Genomic DNA, 19929 nt, shown 5'->3' on the forward strand with positions numbered 1-19929 from the left:
CCGATGCTCCACACCGGCACTTATGACAGCTGCCTCATGGTGGCACTGTTTGTGCAATGTAAAGATGAGCAGAAAACCAGTTGTTTGTTAATTCAATATACATTAAAAACAACCATTCAATCATTATACTTTCTTCTGTTTTTACAGTGAAAACCATAAAAGTCAAGCAAATCGATAATAAAAGCTCATCATATATACAAAAAGACAGTGCGATAAGACCATTATGGACCCATAATTACAAAGTTGAAAAGGCAAGCACCATAACAAGAATCCATAATGATAAATAACATCATCAAACCACCATAAAATGAAAAAAACGATATCAAAAACAGTAAAACCATCCCAAAACCGCCCGTAAAAAAAATATGAGCATGAACCATATTAAAACCCCATTCATTTTGAAGTGGGGACTAATGGATCTCCATCAGGGTTAATCACAACTGGACCGAAGCCTGATAGCGGCCTTTAGAAAGCTAAGCACATACAATACTGAATAGCTTGGAAGAAGTTGTAAAAATGTAAAAGCAGGTCTAACCTGCTGAAAATATGCTTTTTTAGGTCTCGTGGCGTGTCCGCCAGAGATCTTTTGTCACTGGGTCTGCTTCCCAGGAGACAGCACCTGGCCGCGCGCATTGCCTCTTCAAGGAGGCGATTCGAGCGGGCCACGCGCTCGCGAACGAGCTCAGCTGCTGTCTCCTGGGAAGCACCAACACCACACACGCATGCGCATAAACAGAGACACACGCACACACCCGAGCGCCCATGCACGCACGCACCCACACATACAGAGAACCCGCCGTCGCATACACACACGCGCGCGCACACACACACACACACACACACACGTGCACCGAGCGCCCGCCTACTTACCGCCACTCCGGACTTCAGCCGCCACCGTGGGGCTCTCTCTAGGGCATGGGAGCCCCGCGTCACCAGCACTGCTTCTCTCCGTGGGCGCGGCTTCTCTCCGTGGGCGCTGTGCGCGGGCTTCCGAAGCCGGAAGTCCCGCCCCACGGAAAGTTTCGATTTCGCTAACGTTTTGTTTACATGTCCTTTCATAACAAAATGTATACGCTATTGTTGGGACCGAGGCTTTCATGGTAAAGAGTAGTTAAACAGTTTAAAGCTGTTGTGTCAGTTTTGGCCAGAATGTTTTTTATTGTATCGCCACTTTCAGTCATTTTATACAGAATCATAAATACCCATGATTCATGGCTGTCAAGGTTTCAGATTGCTATGAGTGACGTTTTCATAATTTTAGGGAAATTATGAGTGACATTTCAACGACTATGAGTGATACTTTTTCGGAAGCAAAATAATAATGCAATGAAGACTGGAAAGTCATGCATATCAGCAGTTACACACAATCTAAGCAACAAGATACTCTAAGAACACATCAAAACTGATGGAAAGCACCAGAACCTGAAGCACCTACTGCCCTCCTAAACTGATCGTACTGTTAACAACAACAAAAAACCACTGACTCATATCTGCACCCCTCTCATTGACAGTGCACGCTGCACCACTACAAACAAAAGAACGTTTCTGTAAATTTCAGCAGTCAGTTTTTGTAGTAGGGTCAGATTACCTGTTTTTGAAAACCAGGGCAGTGTGCCTGCCACTTTTTCACCTCGAGTAAAGAAAATAACATGACTGCAACGCTGGGGAAGGGGTGGGTGCTCACTTGAGAGCACACATCGTTCGCTGGGTACTGAATGTAGCTGAGGTGCAGACTCCATTTCCCCTATTTTTGTGTTCCTCTTTTCTTTTGCTGAGACAAACGGAAACAAGAGCTTTACCTAATTAATGGCTTTCTTGACTGCTCTCTGCCGCTTCCCAGGTGACCTCGGAGATGCCGTGGTGGTGCGAGAGGCAGCATGCTCGTCACCTCAACTACCCCGGCCGGACCTTTTGTTACAATCATCTGCTCCTATAGTGCCTCTGCCATGACTAGGGCCCACAAGACCGTCCGGTGTCAATTCTCCCCGTCGGCTGCCGTAATATTGAATAAAGCTGGGGAGAACTTGTATTAACTACAGTGATGAGAGGCGGTGGCCCGAGCCGGTGCGTGCAGTAGAAATCAGGGCTGTGAGCACTCCGGCCGGAGCCATGACTATTAGATGCACGCAAACTGCCTTTTTTTTTTTTTTTTTTTTTTCAAAAACCTTTATTGCACTTTGCATAGTACACAGCGGAGTGCCTACAACCCTGCGGGCCGGCCGCTATCAAAGGATCATTGCATATAACGTTTTCAGTAGAACGGATATTAAAGTCATAGTTACATTAAAGTCATGATGAGGCGTACTGAAAAAATAAAAGTGCCTGTTAAGCAATTATTCAATGCAGGAAGTGAGGTTTTGATGGAGTTTTTTCGTTTTTTTAAAAAAAATAACAAACACATAACATCAACAGGTAGGAATGACAATACGGTCCGGCATGAATCAGTGCATTTCAGGTTACAGATGTTCCTTGGGAGCATGGAGATCCTGCATCCCCGTTCAATACATGCATGCCTCTGCGTCCCACATATGCCACCCCCCCCTCGAGTCCTCAGTTTAGGTTCCAGTAAGAGGCCACCTGCCACAATCAAGGCCTCCATCCCTCTCCTACCTCCCGTCTAAATTACCTTTCCTCAACCTCATCATCGGAATCATCCTGATCATCCTCCCGTAGGGGTTCGCAGATGTCCCCTCTATATTCGTTCCATTTCAGCCATATCTTATTCCATTTCCCCGGACAGGCTCGGTTGGAGTACACTGCCCGTTCGGTTAACATCACACGATCCATGTTCAGGCACCACTGGGATTTTGTTGGGAGGTCTACCGCCCCCCAGCGCTGCGCTATATCACGTTTCGCTACCATTAGCCCTGCTGTGACCCAGAGTTGTTCATAACGAGACAAGTCAGTGGGCTCCCAAATGTTCAGCAAGCACCTTCTCGGGTTGGGTAGTATAGAGTGATCTAGCGTCTGTGAGAGTGTACGGAGTATTTGTTTCCAATATTCCTGGATCTTGGGGCAGTCCCATGTGGTGTGAAAGAACGTGCCCTCCTCCCTGCACCCTCGTAGACAGTAGGGATGCGGCGCTCTATGTATACGGTGCAGCATTGTCCTTGTATAATAAACCCTGTGCAGGATCTTAAATTGCACCAGTCGCATGCGTGCTGAGATGCCTACTTCTTTGGGGGACCCAAGTGCCTCATTCCATTCATGTTCATCCATGTCATCAATCTCCCCTTCCCATTTCTCTTTTAGGTGTGATGTGGGTTCGGGGGAGTTGTTAAGTAATTTACGATAAATGAGGGACGTCGCCCGCTCTATCATGCAATCTGTGAGTAGGCGATCCTCCAAGGGTGAGGATTCTGGCAGTGGTGTGTCGGCTGGGATGGCCGCAAGCAGGGCATGGCGGACCTGAATGTACCTATAGAGTTCCCTGTCGTTGAGCTCATAGAGTTCTTTCAAGCGGGCAAAGGGGATCACCTCATTCCTCTCCCACAGATCGCCCACCGTGGAGATACCTATCGTGTCCCATTGTGTGAACCCTTTGGTGTTCCTCAGGTTGCCCAGTGCGCGGGAGTCCCACAGTGGCGTCATCTTAGTGATTGTCCCTTTCCAGCCTAGTGCTGCCGTCGCAGCGTGCCATATCTGCACAGTTAATTTGGTGGGGCCGACCAGAGTCCGTATTTTGCGGCGATCGTACAGCGGACCCTGCAGACCTTCCGCGCCCAACTGTACCCTGTCTGAATGAAATGCCGGCTCAGTATGTGGTGCGTGGATCCATTGATTAATGGGTTTGAGGTGTGCTGCCCAGTAGTACAGTTTTAGGTCTGGTAGCGCAATGCCTCCGCTGCACCAGTCCCTGCGTAATTTGGCTTGTGCCACTCTTGCCGGAAGGGCGCCCCATAGTAGGTTGGAGACCAGTGCCGCTACCTTCTGAAAGAACTTGGGTGGCATAGGGTAGGGTGAATTCTCAAGGACATATAAAAAGCGCGGCAGCGCCATCATCTTGTAAAGTGCTGCCCGACCCAGGAGTGTTAGCGGCAGGCCGGACCAGAACTCAACATCGCGTTTGAGCCTTTCTAAGGGCGGCTTTAGATTTTTGTCTGTGAATTCTGTCGAGTCCTTAGTAACGTATATGCCTAGGTATTTGAAGGATGATCCCGCCAGTCGTAGTGGGCAAGTATCGTCGAGAGTCGGAGCCGGACCTCGTAAGACGTATAGCTCCGACTTAGACCAGTTTAGCGTGTAGCCGGAGATCCTGCCGTACGTGTCGCAAATGCGCAAGAGGGCCGGTATCCCTTCCTCGGGTTCTGTTAGATACAGCAGCATGTCATCTGCGTATAGGGACAGGCGGTCTTCCCAACCCCCGGTCCCCGGTATACCTTTGAGGAGGGGAGAGGCTCGTATGAGAGTCGCCAGGGGCTCTAGCGAGATGGCAAACAGTAGTGGTGATAGAGGGCAACCCTGTCGTGTGCCCCTCCCCAGCGGGAAAGTGCGTGAAATATGGCCATTCGCCACTACGTGGGCCACTGGGGCCGTGTACAGCAGTCTGACCCACGCCAGAAAGCGAGGCCCAAACCCCATACGCTTCAACGTTTCGAAGAGGTACTCCCACTCCACCAGGTCAAATGCCATCTTGGCATCAAGCGCCAGGATCACCGCCGGCGCGTTGATATCATCAGATCTGGCCAGGACACCATGCAGTCGCCGCAAATTCAGAGCTGTGTTCCTGTGCGGCATAAACCCAGACTGATCCGGGTGTATAATCAAAGACAGATGGGGCAGGATCCTCTGTGCCAGGAGCTTGGCCAGGATTTTCACTTCCGCGTTCAAGAGGGAAATGGGTCGATATGAGGAGCAATCTTCCGGTGGTTTACCCGGTTTGGGGATTGTCACAATAGTCGCCACACGCTGGTCTAGCGGAAGGGAGCCCCCCTCCAGACAGTCCTTGAACATCCCCAACAAGTGTGTGCTGAGGGTGTCCGGCATCGCCTGATACCATTCTACCGGTATCCCGTTCGGTCCCGATGCCTTGCCCGGGTTCAGTGCCATAATGGCCATCTGGATTTCGTCGGCTGTAATGTCCGCCTCCAAGTCGCTCGATACCTCTGGTGATAGGGTCTGGACCTCAATCGGCGCCAGGAGTGCCCTGGCATCCTCAGGTGTAATCTGACGTGTCGGGGTGTACACTTGCTCAAAATAGGTCGCAAGTAGCTCTGTTATACGTCTCGGATCAGTGTGTGGCACCCCCTGCTCGTCTTTTAGACGTTGGATCCCCCTGGAGCTGCCCTCACGCTTATCGAGCCACGCCAGCATCTTCCCCGCCTTGTCCCCCACTTCGTAGACCCTGTTCTGAGTGTCGGTGATGTGACCCTTAACTACCGACCGAAGGTGGTCATTGTAAAGCTGTTGCTGGAGAGTGAGTGCGTGCAGGGTAGAGGGAGAAGGGTGGGATTCATGAGCCTCGGTCCGTTCCCGCAAAGCGATCTCCAGGTCGGCCAGATCTTGCGATTGCTGTCTTTTATGCCCGGTTATGGTGTTAATGGCTTGGCCCCGCAGAACTGTTTTATAGGCCTCCCAAAGCGTTGCCGGGGAACGCACTGACTGTGCGTTTTCAAGGAAGTAGTGTTTTGTGGCGTGCTTGAGTGCCTTTCGTACCTGTGGAACCTTAAGATAAGATGCGTGCATGGGGTAAATGCGCCTACGTGCTCTCGTCTGTAGGGAAAGTGTTAGTGTGAGCGGCGAGTGGTCATAAATACCTCTGGGGTGAATCACCGAGGTGTCCACATGGCAAAGGGCCTCCCCTAGTGACAGGAAGTAATCTATGCGGGACAGGCTTCCGTGCACCGTGGAATGAAAAGTGTATTGCTGCATGCCCGGGTGTAGGTGTCTCCAAATGTCTGTTAGGCCCATGGCCGTGGTGAATCGTCGGAAATATGTTTCCCCCCCAGTCTGGTTTGGAGTGGGGTATTTATCCAGTTGTGGGTCTAAGACAGCATTGAAGTCCCCCCCCAGAATTATCTCACCCTCGGGGAGAGTTAAGAGGAAGTCCCCTAGTCTCGGGAGGTGGACTGAGTGCAAAGCCGGTGGAACATACACTGACACTAGATTGAAGAGTTTCCCCTCCCATTGTCCCTGTACGGCCGCAAAACAGCCCTGGTCGTCAGTTTTGGTGGACAGGGGCAGGAATCATGAGTTTTTCTGCACGAGAATGCCGGACCCCCTGGAGCCGGACGTGAATGCAGAGTGTGCCCACATTTTGTAACCCCTCCTATCTAAGGCTTTAGTAGCCCCTCCCACCAGGTGTGTTTCTTGCTGTAGGGCCACAGTAGGCCGCAGGCGTTTAATAGCAGTTAGAACCAATCCCCGTTTTACCTTGTCCCCCAGGCCTCTCACATTCCAGGACATCAAGGTCAGTGGTGGGCATTGCGCATCAGCGGGGTTCAATCCCCCTGCCTGTACAGTATTGTTAGCCATCGGGGAGTATGAGACACACGCTGTAGCGCCCCAGAGATGAGACTGGTCTATCGGCTGCGTCGTCGCGCAGCGAGGCGTTCAGAATCTTCATGGGGGCATAGTGTCACTGTCTGTTCTCAACAATGTCTCCCGATTTCCATAAGCCCTGAAACAATGTCCTCGACCCTTTGTGCACATTCCTAACAGAAACCATTCAAAACAGTCCCCCCTCCCTGCCCCCCTGCTTAACGGACCTTCAACTGCCCGCCACCCCAACTGAGCAGAGTGCTTTACCCATCCCAAAACCAGAGTACTTGCGTGTAAGGGGGAGAGCGTCTCCCCGGGTTGGCGGCTCCCCTGTAGGCTCTCGGGGTTGCCATGCCAGAGTCAACGTGCAGCTGTGAAACATAAAGTTTGGCGGGTGATTGGCGAGCTCGTTCAGTTCAGTTCAATGGCCGCCGACGGAGTCACTCATTTTCGCCTCCCCCTTCAAATCCATGGGAAGGCGAGCGTTCTGCACCCTCCACACGCCCAGATGCCTGCGAGCCATTTCTGCTGCCTCCTCTGCGATCCGACTCCGGTCTGTTCGTCCTGCGCTGTCGCCCAACGGTGTGCCAACCTTCCAGCCAATCCCGGGCCGTGTCGGGAGAATCGAAAATCCAAACTTTTTTGTCCGCTACCACCCGTAGCTTGGCCGGGAATATCATTGAGTAGGGTAGCTCTTTCTCCCGTAGGGTTTTCTTGACTTCCAGGAATGTTCTCCTCTTCCTCGACACCTCCGCTGTGTAGTCCGGGAAGAAAGCGATTTTGGAGTTCTGGATTTGAATGGTCGGCGCCACTCTTGCAGCCTGCAAAATGGCGTCCCTGTCTCGGAAATTGAACAACCTCGCCAGTATTGGTCGCGGTGGGCCCCCGGTCCTGGGTTTCCCTCCCGGAACACGGTGGGCTCTTTCGACCGAGAAAAAGTTTGACAGGCCTTTAGGCTGGAGTCGAGTCTTTACCAGATCTTCCACATACTGGTCTAGGGCCCCAGTGTCTTCCGATTCCAGAACGCCTAGAATACGGACATTATTGCGTCGTGAGCGACCTTCCTGGTCGTCCAGATTGTCCCTGAGTAGTTTGTTGTCCGTTTGCAGGCGTTCCATAGCAATCTGCAGTTCGGACACATCTTCGACCAGCGATTTCGTGACCACTTCGACTTGCTTGACCCGTTCGTTCATCTTCTGCAGATCCGCCCTGATTAAGGTGACTTCAGTCGCCGTGGCCCCCACAGTCTCTTGTACCTGCGCCAGCGCCGCCAGGACATCATCCAGGGTGGCTTTCCTCACCACCTCGGCCTCCGCGATTTTCCCTCCAACGGTTTTGCGCTGTTCCTGTGAGGGCGAGCGTCTGTCGTACGCAAATTTGTCCAGCTTGGCCTGGGTTGTTGTGTTTTTGGGGCCTCTGTGCGACATGGTGCAGTTCTTGTCGAGGCGGCACAGTGATTTTCCCGGCCTTCTTCGCCGGGTAATGGCAGCGACGAGCCTAGAGGACTTGTCGTCTTCTGAGTCTCTGGCAGCGCTTAGTACGCCCGGCGAGGGTCAACAGGTGATTGTAGAGTGGGCTCACGAGTTTTGGTCGCTGCGGAGAGATTCCGCAGGTCTTCGGAAGGAAGCAGTTGATGAGCCGACACTTCCGGCCCCTCGGCCCCGGCTTCAGGCCGCTTCCGGCTGGGTCGCCCAAACTGTGGCTCCGCGGTCTCGTGGTCGCGTGTAGGCCCGGCTCCTCCTCCGTCGTCGGCCAGCGGCAAAGTGCTGGTTCGGACTGTCGCCGCACCGGAAAGTTCTGGAGACGTTCGCTGCACGGTCTCTGGGTCTGGTCCACCCTTTGGAGCCGGAGTAGATCAGGATAATTGTACGGATTGATGCGGAAAGCCGCCTTTACCCGGGAGCCTCGCTAAGCTGCGGCCGCCATCGTTGGCTGCTAGCCACGCCCCGCAAACTGCCTTTTAGATCGTGAAATAAACTCCCCGCGCGCGCTCTGGCAGCAGGATGTGACGTCTCCTCCTAATGGCGTCATGCTGGTAATGAGAGCCGCACGGATTGGAAGCACACGATACATTTTAGCAGTTGAGTAAGCCTGTCAGCAAACATAGCTCTACTGCGAGCCCCTGCCTGCTGCAGCAAGGGGAAGCCACGGGCGGCGTGCTGCCACAGACACAGTTTTATCAGTGATTTTAGTGACAGCTGACACAATTTTAGTGACAGCTGACACACAGAGATATGCGTGACAATGCATTTCAGTGCGGTAATGCGGATTACCACACTGAAATGCACTAGTGTCCACCCCAGACATAACTCTTGGACACTGGCAACAGTGTACTAAGTGGCGCCACACACACCTATTATTTTCCAGGTCCATTCACGGCAGTCAGCACATTCTGGGAAACAAGCAGAAAGACATATGTCGAAAGGTAATGGGATATCGTGTTAAGCGGAGTTAACTGCTCTAGAGGGCGGCACCCTGCCTATGGCAGAAATACCAGCTGCTACATACAGATCATTCTCAACATCCTAAACATGCACATATTAGAGAAATTATAAGTGACGCAGCTTACCAATAAAGCAAGCATTTTGCTAGTGATACATGCAATGGCGTGTGATAGTGCATAGGCCCTAATTCAAGAAAGGTGAATGAGTTTAGTGCACCCCTGCTGGTAAACAAGAAGAGAGCTATGTTCGACACCCCATTGGGCACTGAGGCCACTGCACATTTTTTACTACCTTTCAGGCACAAACACGTATTTATAAAAAATGCGCACTCTCTTCCAGTCTGGTGATCTCACTGTGCTGCCTGGTGTCAACAATGAGACAGCATACATTCTCTCTCTCGCCAATAATGTACTATAATTGCTCTTGTTCACTGTAACAATCCTATCCAGGCCCTTACATGACCATGATAACATTAAACTTTAACCAAACAAATATACAATATTTACATATTTATTTACAAACAACAAAATAGGCACTTGCAAATCATCTTCATGCGCCAATACAGAGAGTTTGTAAAAAAATTAATGCAACACATTGTCATATACAATGCCAATAACTCAAACTTGAATGCTGCGAGACCTATTGCATTGCAAATGCTTGTTACGAATAGGGATAATAAAAGACTTTCTAGGAGCCTCATAGACACTACAAAACAATAAAAAGTGCATCATATCCTGTGGCGACTTACCGTCGCAGCCACAGTGTATGAGACACTGCCCTTTATATGCACCAAGCGGATGGGCCAAAAGATAATGAAAAAGATCAAGTCAAAATCTAGTCAGGAAAAAACAATCAGGATTACTTTTAAAACATAAAAGAGTTCGATAGATGACACAGTTTTCAGTAAATCATATCTACACACACTAGGCTTGCTCGACTCTACTTCCTCTCTGGCCCAAATATGTTTCTTTTAAAACACTCCTTTACCCAAGTTAGATCCCTACTACAGATAGCCTCGAGATTCTCAATTAAGTCTGCCCTTCTGTAATGGCTGCCCTTCTGCTGGCTCTTTGGAGAGGGAGAATGATGGAGAGTGACTCCAGCCTATCACCCCCATAGCATAGGGACTAGGACTTTAGACAGGGCCCCTGTCTTACATATATTAGGGCATTTTCGTGTTATTTTCCTTAAAGTAGGGCTTATGAATTTAAGTTAGGGGATAGATATATAAGTATTAGTCATGATTTGCTCATTTGTTAACATGCTGGGATATTTTCCATGGAGCTATGCATATTGTGAGCTCCGTAGGCCTTAAACGAGACAGACTCCATTTTGCTTTCTGCCTGGTAGCTCCAGAAGGCTTTCTAGGTCAAATGTAGTGTTTTAGTTTCAAGCTGTTGTTCGCTTGGAGAGAACCGGTTCAGGCTGACCCTTATCGAAGGAATGTATTTTTCTCCACTCCGAAGACACAACTTCAGGCCGGCCGGCTGGGAAAGTGTCCTTGGTACGGGGGAGGTACAAGAATTTGGTGGGCGGCAGGTTACTGGCCGTGAATTTCCATGAAGGAACGGGCTTTGATATTAGCGAAGGTGTTAGTCAGTTTTTCAGTTAGTCCGTAGGCGGCACCTAGCCGTTAGCATCTCTGCCATTACTCATCTCATGGCGGACAGTTGCCATCTTTGAAGTTCGAGAAAGATTTAAGACCAAAACTCTCTGAGAAAGACTGAGCGAGAATTAGCGCGGAGCGCACTGATACAGAGAGAGAAAGAGGCGGTATCTAATAATCAGCAAGGTTCCGGTGTCCTGAAGGGAAGCAGACGAGGTTGAGCCTAGCGGTGCAGACGTGTACTTGTGACGGCTGGGGTGTGACTGCAAGGCGAGCCAGGATACAGAGACGAGAAGGGAACCTAGATGACTGCCAAGCCCAAACTTCATATTAATCAGGTGACGTCCGACCAGCTCTAATAGAACGTGCACTCTAATCTTTACCTTTTTCTTTGCAGAAGTTATGTTGCATAGTAATGTGATTTGTGTCTACTGTTAATAAATATCCTAATTCTTATGGAATTATCGTGTGCCTCATGTTCATGTTCAATCTTGGTAAATGTATCTCCTAGTTGAGCGTTGTTTATGTGAGCGGATGTGAAATCCCGATCAGGTAAATAGTGACCGAAAAAAGAGGGAGTGAGTGGACCTTTGATGCCAAGAATAGGAGGTACACCATATAATTTGGGAACCATATCAAACGTCATTATTATAGTTTTATCCCGAGTAGGTAACTGAGATATTATCCTGATGATTGTTCATAGGAATGTGGTCGTCGTTGATATACGGCGTTAGTGAGAACACTGGGGAGGATTACCAGTGCCGATACCCACAGGATTGTGGCTTGAATAAGTGAGAGCGCTAGGAGGTCGAACTAGCGTGTAGTTTCGCAGGATTGCGAACAGTTTGGAAAAGGGAGCATTGGGTTCTGCAGGCCCATGTGTAGACGCACCGGATTGTGTGTCAGATCTGCCCTAGGGTAGACCGGTCTGGGTCGGGGTGGCCGCGAGACCAACTGATGTGATATTGTAGAAAATCTATGTATATTCCCCATCCTTAGGTACGACCTGTATATATATGCGTACATCTATCCATTGTGAATACTGTCCAAGGAGGGAAGGTGAGTACGTTTTGGCTGGATCATAGGGGCCCCTGGGGGCTGATCCCATTTCAACGGAAAATCCAGCCATAACATCTGGCGTCACGAACTGTTTACGAAGCCTGTGTGCATTGTATTGTTTTAATCTTGTTGGTTTGCGCTCGGCTTGTACGTATAAAATTTTGTTTATAATTGTGTATATAACTTTGTTGTGTCATTATGTTTGCGAAAAAATCATCGTCGGTTTTCAAGTTACCGATTCAGATTCCCGGCTGGGAATGTACCCCTTACGAGGCTTTGGCCCGTGAGTGGGCCGATTCTACTGGTTTGAGTGAAAATTGGTCTTCATGCCTGGAGCAGGCGGAGCCTGCCGATGTGGTGTCGTGCTTGCAGAAAGCGCCAGTAGTGAAGGGTGATGAGCTTCCTATTTTAGGACGCAGAGGTTGGATTGTTCTTAATGCATATAGAATACTGCATGCGAGGTTTGTACAGCTACAAAAGCAGTTTAAGGACATGGAGGGACAGTGTGTTGAGTTGCAAAATGTGCATACTCTTTTACGTTGTCAAAATAAATTGCTTGCCGATAAACTTGAAACATATCAGACCATTGCCGAAAGAGCTGCGGTCCGTATTGCACGATATAAGTATAAACATCGTCGTGGTCGTGTATCTACACGCAAAGCGCGTATGGTTGTAGCAAAAGCTGGAATGGATTGGAACCCCGATGAGTGGGACGGTAATATCTGGGATTCTCATACTTCTGACTCCTCGGCAGAGGAGGGTGACAAGCGCGAGTCTTCTCGCTCCGGACGTGATTGTAAATCTGCTTCATGTACTGATTTAGGTCCTGTTAGTGACCGTGCTCGTTCTTCCCGTTCGGATGACGTAGCTTGCCCTGATTGCCATACTAAATCTAAGATGAGGGCTTCCTCGGAAGCTCTTCCTGAAGTTTCTGCTCACCCTGTGTTTCGACGTAAACTACAACAAGCCCCTGGTAACCCAGCTGGTATAGCTCTAGATTGTATTGAAGATTTTACTCAGCAGGAAGTTAGTGACATTTTACAACGATTTCGACAACGGCCTGGTGAGGCCTTGCTTACCTGGATGGTGCGTCTTTATGAACTTGGCGCTGCCGGTATTTTTCTTGATGCTGTTGATTGCTTACGGTTTTGCTCTTTAAGTTCTGATTCTACGATTCAAGATCATTTTCGAAACTATAATGGTGCTGGTCAAATTACTTTGCTCCAGCTTGCGTCTGACGGCTGTAATCATAAATATCCAACTGAATCTGATTGGCCCACTGATGAGAAACCGTGGTACACTTTGCGCGATGCGTCGCAACGTTTAAAGGAGGAAGTCATGAAAACTGCTATCTTTCTTAGTACTGCTGATAGGTTATTGGATGGTCTTTTAACATCTTCTGTGCGCAATCGCATTATTCGTTCTTCTCCTGTTGCTTACAAGCAGGTCATGATGACATTATTGATTAACCAAACTGGCAATCCTTTGTCTGCTGTGCTTGAGTCTGTTCGTCAGCTTGGTGAACTGGGTGAATGGTTTAAATTTGAAAGACAATCTCGACCTGAGGGTCGTACTGGTGGGGACTATAAGTTCTCTAGACGTGACATGTTTCTTGCTCTCATTGCTGATGGTGTCAAAAGGGAAGACATTGACGGTGAGCCTAATAATCGCTTATGGGACATGTTTCGTAAGCGTGGTTTGGATCGGAAGGAGGGTGCCCGTCGTGTGCGAAAGAATGAGTATGATCGTGGTTCGGATGACAGTGGTGATGAGAAGCGACGTGTGAATTCTGATCGCAATGATGATCGGCGTTTTGAACGTGATGGATCCCCTCATCGTAATGACGGGAGGGGGAGAGAGGATGATCGTGAGAGGGGGAGAGATGAGCGTGTTTCTAACAGACGAAAAGATGAAAGGAGTTATTCCCCTGACATGAGAAAGAGGATCGTAACAGACTTTCTGACCGTAATTCACAATTTTTTGAACATGACACTAATCCGTTTCGTACTGGAGACGGATATGAACAAGAAATATTGATACCAAAGAAAACTGAGAGCATTTACCCTGATTTGTCTTGGTTGACGGAACGCGGGAAAAAGGACTAGGAAATAGGTCAAGCTCCGGTACGCAAGTGGGCTCACAGAGATAACAGACCCTATGTAGATATTGAGATTTTTGGGAAACATCGTAATATCCAAAGGGCCCGAGCATTAGTTGATACTGGGGCGGAGGCCACTTTAATTCATGGTAAGTCGAAAAAATGTCATGGACAGTCTTTTACAATTACTGGTTTGGGTGGTAAAGAGACACCCGCAGTTCAAACTGCACTCGAAATTAAAATTGGTAGAATTCCTCGTAGAGAATATTCTGTGTTGGTTGTGCCACTTTTGGAATTCATAATTGGAATTGACATTTTGAAAGGAATGACTTTGCATCTGGATGATGGTTGTTATCAATTTGGAACTAGACAGTACATTTCGACCAGACCCGTACGGGTTGGCCGCTTACGAATGCCACCTATTAAAATACCTTTGGCCACGAAGGTGGTTTGTCGGAAGCAGTATCGTATCCCAGGTGGTCATGAAGAGATTACTGCTACTATTCAGGATTTGGTTGACGCGGGAGTCATTACTCCGGTCACATCTGCTTGGAATAATCCCGTTTGGCCCGTGCGCAAAAGTGACAATTCTTGGCGCATGACTGTTGATTATCGAGAACTGAATAAAAATACACCTAAATTGACTGTTGCAGTGCCTGACATTGTCACGCTGATTCAAAGAATTCAAAAGCATCCAGGTACATGGTATGCTTCTATTGACATTGCTAATGCATTCTTTTCAATTCCGATTGCCCCCGAATGTCAGGAACAATTCAGTTTTACATGGAATGGACGTCAAATGACGTTCCGGAGTCTTCCTCAAGGCTATATACATAGTCCTACGATCTGTCACCGGCTGGTGGCGGAGCATTTGTCTGAAGTGCCTACGAATCCACAAGTTCAGGTTTGTCATTATATTGACGACATTTTGATTCAAGGTGAAACGCAAGACCAGGTACAGTCCCATTTAGATCAGATCATTGACTGTTTACGAGCGAAAGGCTGGGAAATTAATCCCGACAAATTACAAACTCCATCCCAAAATGTGAAATTTTTAGGTATTAATTGGCATGAGGGTCACAGAGAAGTGATCCCACAAGTAAAGCGTAAAATACTTGATTTTGCAGTTCCCAGAAACAGGAAAGAGGCTCAATGCTTTATTGGTTTGTTTGGATTTTGGCGTCAGCATATTCCCCATTTGAGTCAAATCTTGGCTCCACTGTATCGAGTCACCCGTAAAAAGAATGCGTTTGAATGGGGTGAACCTCAACAGACTGCCTTTAATTTGGCTAAAGAAGCTATTCAGTATGCTTTGGATTTGTGGCCCGTGAGTGAAGGTGATGTGGATTTGAATGTGTCCGTGGAAGGCTTGTATGCCAATTGGAGTTTGTGGCAAAAGCAGGGCAGACAAAAAGTGCCATTAGGTTTTTGGACCAAAAAATTACCCGAGGCTGGTGAGCGTTACTCACCTTTTGAAAAACAGTTGCTTGCTTGTTATTGGGCTCTGGTGGATACCGAGCAATTGACCCTAGGCCATGCTGTGATTTTGAGGCCCGAAATTCCCATTATGCAGTGGGTTTTGAGTTCACCGAAGTCTCACCGAATTGGACATGCTCAGGAGGCTAGTGTGATTAAATGGAAATGGTACATTCAGGACAGGGCACGTGTGGGTCCGAAAGGTGTGGCGGTTTTACATGAGCGAGTGGCGCAGGCGCCCTCCAATGAGACTGAAAGTGAGTGTTCGGTTCCCGTGGTGCAGGAGTCTCCCGTGAAGTGGGGTAAATCATTTGATGATCTGTCCGTGGAGGATAGAAAACATGTGTGGTTTACGGATGGTTCTGCGAAGTTCATTGGTGACAAAAGACATTGGAAAGCTGTTTCATTCAACCCGATTACGCAGAAATTGTTAAGCACAACTGGAGATGGTAAGAGTAGTCAATATGCTGAACTCTATGCAGTTTACCAAGTTTTGAAACAGGAACTACCTGGCACATGTCATATTTTCACTGATTCCTGGTCCACTGCGAATGGACTGGCGGTATGGTTACCAACATGGCATTCTCATAATTGGGAATTGCATTCCAAAGAATTATGGGGTAAAGAACTGTGGCAAGAAATTTGGGAGTTGCTCCCTCAGAGTACTGTAACAATCTTTCACGTGGATGCTCACACTCCGATTGACTCCCTTGACAAATTTTTCCATAACATTGCAGATGAAAAGTCTAAAATTGCTGAGGCAGTGGTGGACATGCAGGATTCTGATTTGGCGGGATTGGCGAAGTGGGCCCATCAAAAAGCAGGACATTTTGGAGAGAAAGCCACTAGCAGGTGGGCTGCCGATAGAGGAATTCATATTCCTTTTTCCTTAATAAAAGATGTCATTCTACATTGTCCCATTTGTCAGCATTCTAGGAAAAAAGAGGTGCCTCAGATTGTTCGAGGACACTTACATCGAGGTAAATTGCCCGCCCAAATTTGGCAGATTGAATATATTGGTCCGCTCCCTATGAGCAGAAATTGTCAATATATTTGTACAGTGGTTGACACTTATAGTGGCCTTTTGGTCGCTTTCCCTTGTAAGAACGCTACCCAAGTGAATTCCATTAAGACCCTGGAGCTGATTATTTTGTACTATGGTGTCCCATTCCAAATTCAATCAGATAATGCATCCCACTTTCGTGGAAGATTGGTGCAGGAATTCTGTGTAGAAAATAATATTGATTGGGTGTTTCATATTCCATATTACCCACAGGCTTCAGGACTGATTGAGAGGATGAATGGCTTGTTGAAAGAACAGTTGCGCAAGTTGACTGATGACCGTTACAGCCAGTGGAGAGATGTCCTACTTCAGGCTTTATTGATTTTAAATAATCGCCCTTTGTTACATGCTGAATCTCCTTTGATGCGTTTGTTTCCTCCAAATGTTGATGCGAAACCTAATTCTGTATCGAACACTGTTATGTATTGGGAAATTACCCCCGGTGCTTTGGCTCCATGTAGAGCGACCCCAGGTTCTGCAGGCCTCGACCTGCATGCTTTAAATGATGCTAAATTTCCAGGAAAGGATCGAATCATTGTTGAAACTGGCATTGGTGTCTGTATACCTGCCGGTAGCTTTGGATTAATTGCCCCTAGATCTGGCCTGGCCCTGAAAGGTGTACAAGTGCTCGGAGGAGTAATTGACAGTGATTATCAGGGAGAGATTAAGGTTCTCCTGCTTAATAGCAGTGAGACGGATTTGTTCATTAAGAAGTCTGACCGTGTTGCTCAGTTACTGATTATGCCTGTCTTCAGTGGTGAGATAAAAAAAGGCTCTGCCCCAACGTTGCTAACTGTGCGAGGACAAAAAGGCTTCGGATCGTCTGATCTTCCTGGAGCTTAGATATGGGTGCAATCGCCTAAAAATCCTCCTGAACAGGCTGATATTATTGCGACCGGTCATGACAACACCGTTTTGGTGATGAAGCCAGGGAAAGATGGCTGGGAAGCTGTCCCAGCTGATAAATGTTACTTACGAGAATGATTAAGGTCTGTGTTTGTATTTTTTCAGATCATTCTCTGGACTGCTGCTGCAGGATGTGTCGGCGCTGGACTCCTTTTGGCCTGCTACGCCGGGAGAGGAGAGGATCCACCGACGCCGGTTGATGGGATAATCCGAGCCCCGCGGTCTGCGTGGGTTACATCGTCCAACTTCTGGATTACACTCGCAAAGCGGGTGACGAACTCTCCGCATTTTTGTCTTACCCCAATGAAATCTGTTACTGACATTTTAGCGACCTGTTTGGTTGCTGTCCCTGCATCTACCGAGACTTTGCGACACATTTTTAATATTTCAAATGCCCGACCTAATGTTATCTTGGGCGATTTTGCGGCTCACGAATTCTGCCCCTTATGTACTGCTCTTCCAGACCTTGATATTGCTATTCATTCCCGTATTACTACTTTTAATATTACCCCTGGAGATTTGTGTTTCATTATGACTTGTGACCCTAAGGCTATTACTGAGTGCTTGAAGCTAAAGCTCCAGGCCGCTACTTCTTTTTCACCTCATCAACGATTGCTATGTTCAAAGAGACTTCCGAATTCATGTCTTTCAGTAAAAAACAATATGACTTGTAAACGTTTATTAGTAGCCACTAGCCATTATCGTTCAATGTTACTGCCAGCTGGATGGCTATTTTCCTGCGGGAATTCATCTTGGCCCTATATTCCTGCCAATATTTCTGGTGGCCCATGTGCCATCACTAGATTGAGTTTGTTAATGTTTTCCTCACATCCCACTTCACATTCCCGTATTGTACGTGATTCGATGTCATTGCATGAAGATTGTGATTCCTCTGTTCATCTCTATTCCAGATCAGAGTACCTTGGTTTAGCTTTTTCTATCATTGGAGTGCCTGCATTGGCCGTTTATAATGCCAAAACAATCGGCAAAATGGCCTGCTGGATGGTTAAGTCCATTAACCAAACTTCCACTGTTTTATCTGACCTCTTATTAGATGCCCAAGGTGAACGTAGAGCTATTTTGCAAAACAGGGCCGCCATTGATTATCTCCTGCTGAAACATGGACATGAATGTTCTGATTTTGAAGGTCTGTGCTGTTTTAACTTGTCTGACCATTCTAAAGCTATCCAATCCCATATTGACAAACTCCACGACTTGACTGCAGAAATTAGACAACATATAGATCAGGGTTTCTTTGACTGGCTTTTGAATTGGCTGCCTGACTTGCATTCCTTACGACAGATTTTAGGGGGGGTTATTGTCGCTATTTGTATCTTGATAGCTATTTGTTGCTTTATTCAGTGCATCCCTTCCTTGCTCCAATTTTTTAGACTTAGTAAGAGACATAGATCAGTTAATTTTGTTTCCTATTATTCTTCTACTGATGTTAGTTCCATTTAGTTTGAGGTTAATAGACTGGAGTCAAGGGGTGTAATGTAATGGCTGCCCTTCTGCTGGCTCTTTGGAGAGGGAGAATGATGGAGAGTGACTCCAGCCTATCACCCCCATAGCATAGGGACTAGGACTTTAGACAGGGCCCCTGTCTTACATATATTAGGGCATTTTCGTGTTATTTTCCTTAAAGTAGGGCTTATGAATTTAAGTTAGGGGATAGAAATATAAGTATTAGTCATGATTTGCTCATTTGTTAACATGCTGGGATATTTTCCATGGAGCTATGCATATTGTGGGCTCCGTAGGCCTTAAACGAGACAGACTCCATTTTGCCTTCTGCCTGGTAGCTCGAGAAGGCTTTCTAGGTCAAATGTAGTGTTTTAGTTTCAAGCTGTTGTTCGCTTGTAGAGAACCGGTTCAGGCTGACCCTTATAGAAGGAATGTATTTTTCTCCACTCCGAAGACACAACTTCAGGCCGGCCGGCTGGGAAAGTGTCCTTGGTACGGGGAGGTACAAGAATTTGGTGGGCGGCAGGTTACTGGCCGTGAATTTCCATGAAGGAACGGGCTTTGATATTAGCGAAGGTGTTAGTCAGTTTTTCAGTTAGTCCGTAGGCGGCACCTAGCCGTTAGCATCTCTGCCATTACTCATCTCATGGCGGACAGTTGCCATCTTTGAAGTCCGAGAAAGATTTAAGACCAAAACTCTCTGAGAAAGACTGAGCGAGAATTAGCGCGGAGCGCACTGATACAGAGAGAGAAAGAGGCGGTATCTAATAATCAGCAAGGTTCCGGTGTCCTGAAGGGAAGCAGACGAGGTTGAGCCTAGCGGTGCAGACGTGTACTTGTGACGGCTGGGGTGTGACTGCAAGGCGAGCCAGGATACAGAGACGAGAAGGGAACCTAGATGACTGCCGAGCCCAAACTTCATATTAATCAGGTGACGTCCGACCAGCTCTAATAGAACGTGCACTCTAATCTTTACCTTTTTCTTTGCAGAAGTTATGTTGCATAGTAATGTGATTTGTGTCTACTGTTAATAAATATCCTAATTCTTATGGAATTATCGTGTGCCTCATGTTCATGTTCAATCTTGGTAAATGTATCTCCTAGTTGAGCGTTGTTTATGTGAGCGGATGTGAAATCCCGATCAGGTAAATAGTGACCGAACAAAGAGGGAGTGAGTGGACCTTTGATGCCAAGAATAGGAGGTACACCATATAATTTGGGAACCATATCAAACGTCATTATTATAGTTTTATCCCGAGTAGGTAACTGAGATATTATCCTGATGATTGTTCATAGGAATGTGGTCGTTGTTGATATACGGCGTTAGTGAGAA

The sequence above is a fragment of the Lissotriton vulgaris genome, chromosome 1_2 (assembly GCF_964263255.1).
Source record: "Lissotriton vulgaris chromosome 1_2, aLisVul1.2, whole genome shotgun sequence".
NCBI lineage: Eukaryota > Metazoa > Chordata > Amphibia > Caudata > Salamandridae > Lissotriton > Lissotriton vulgaris.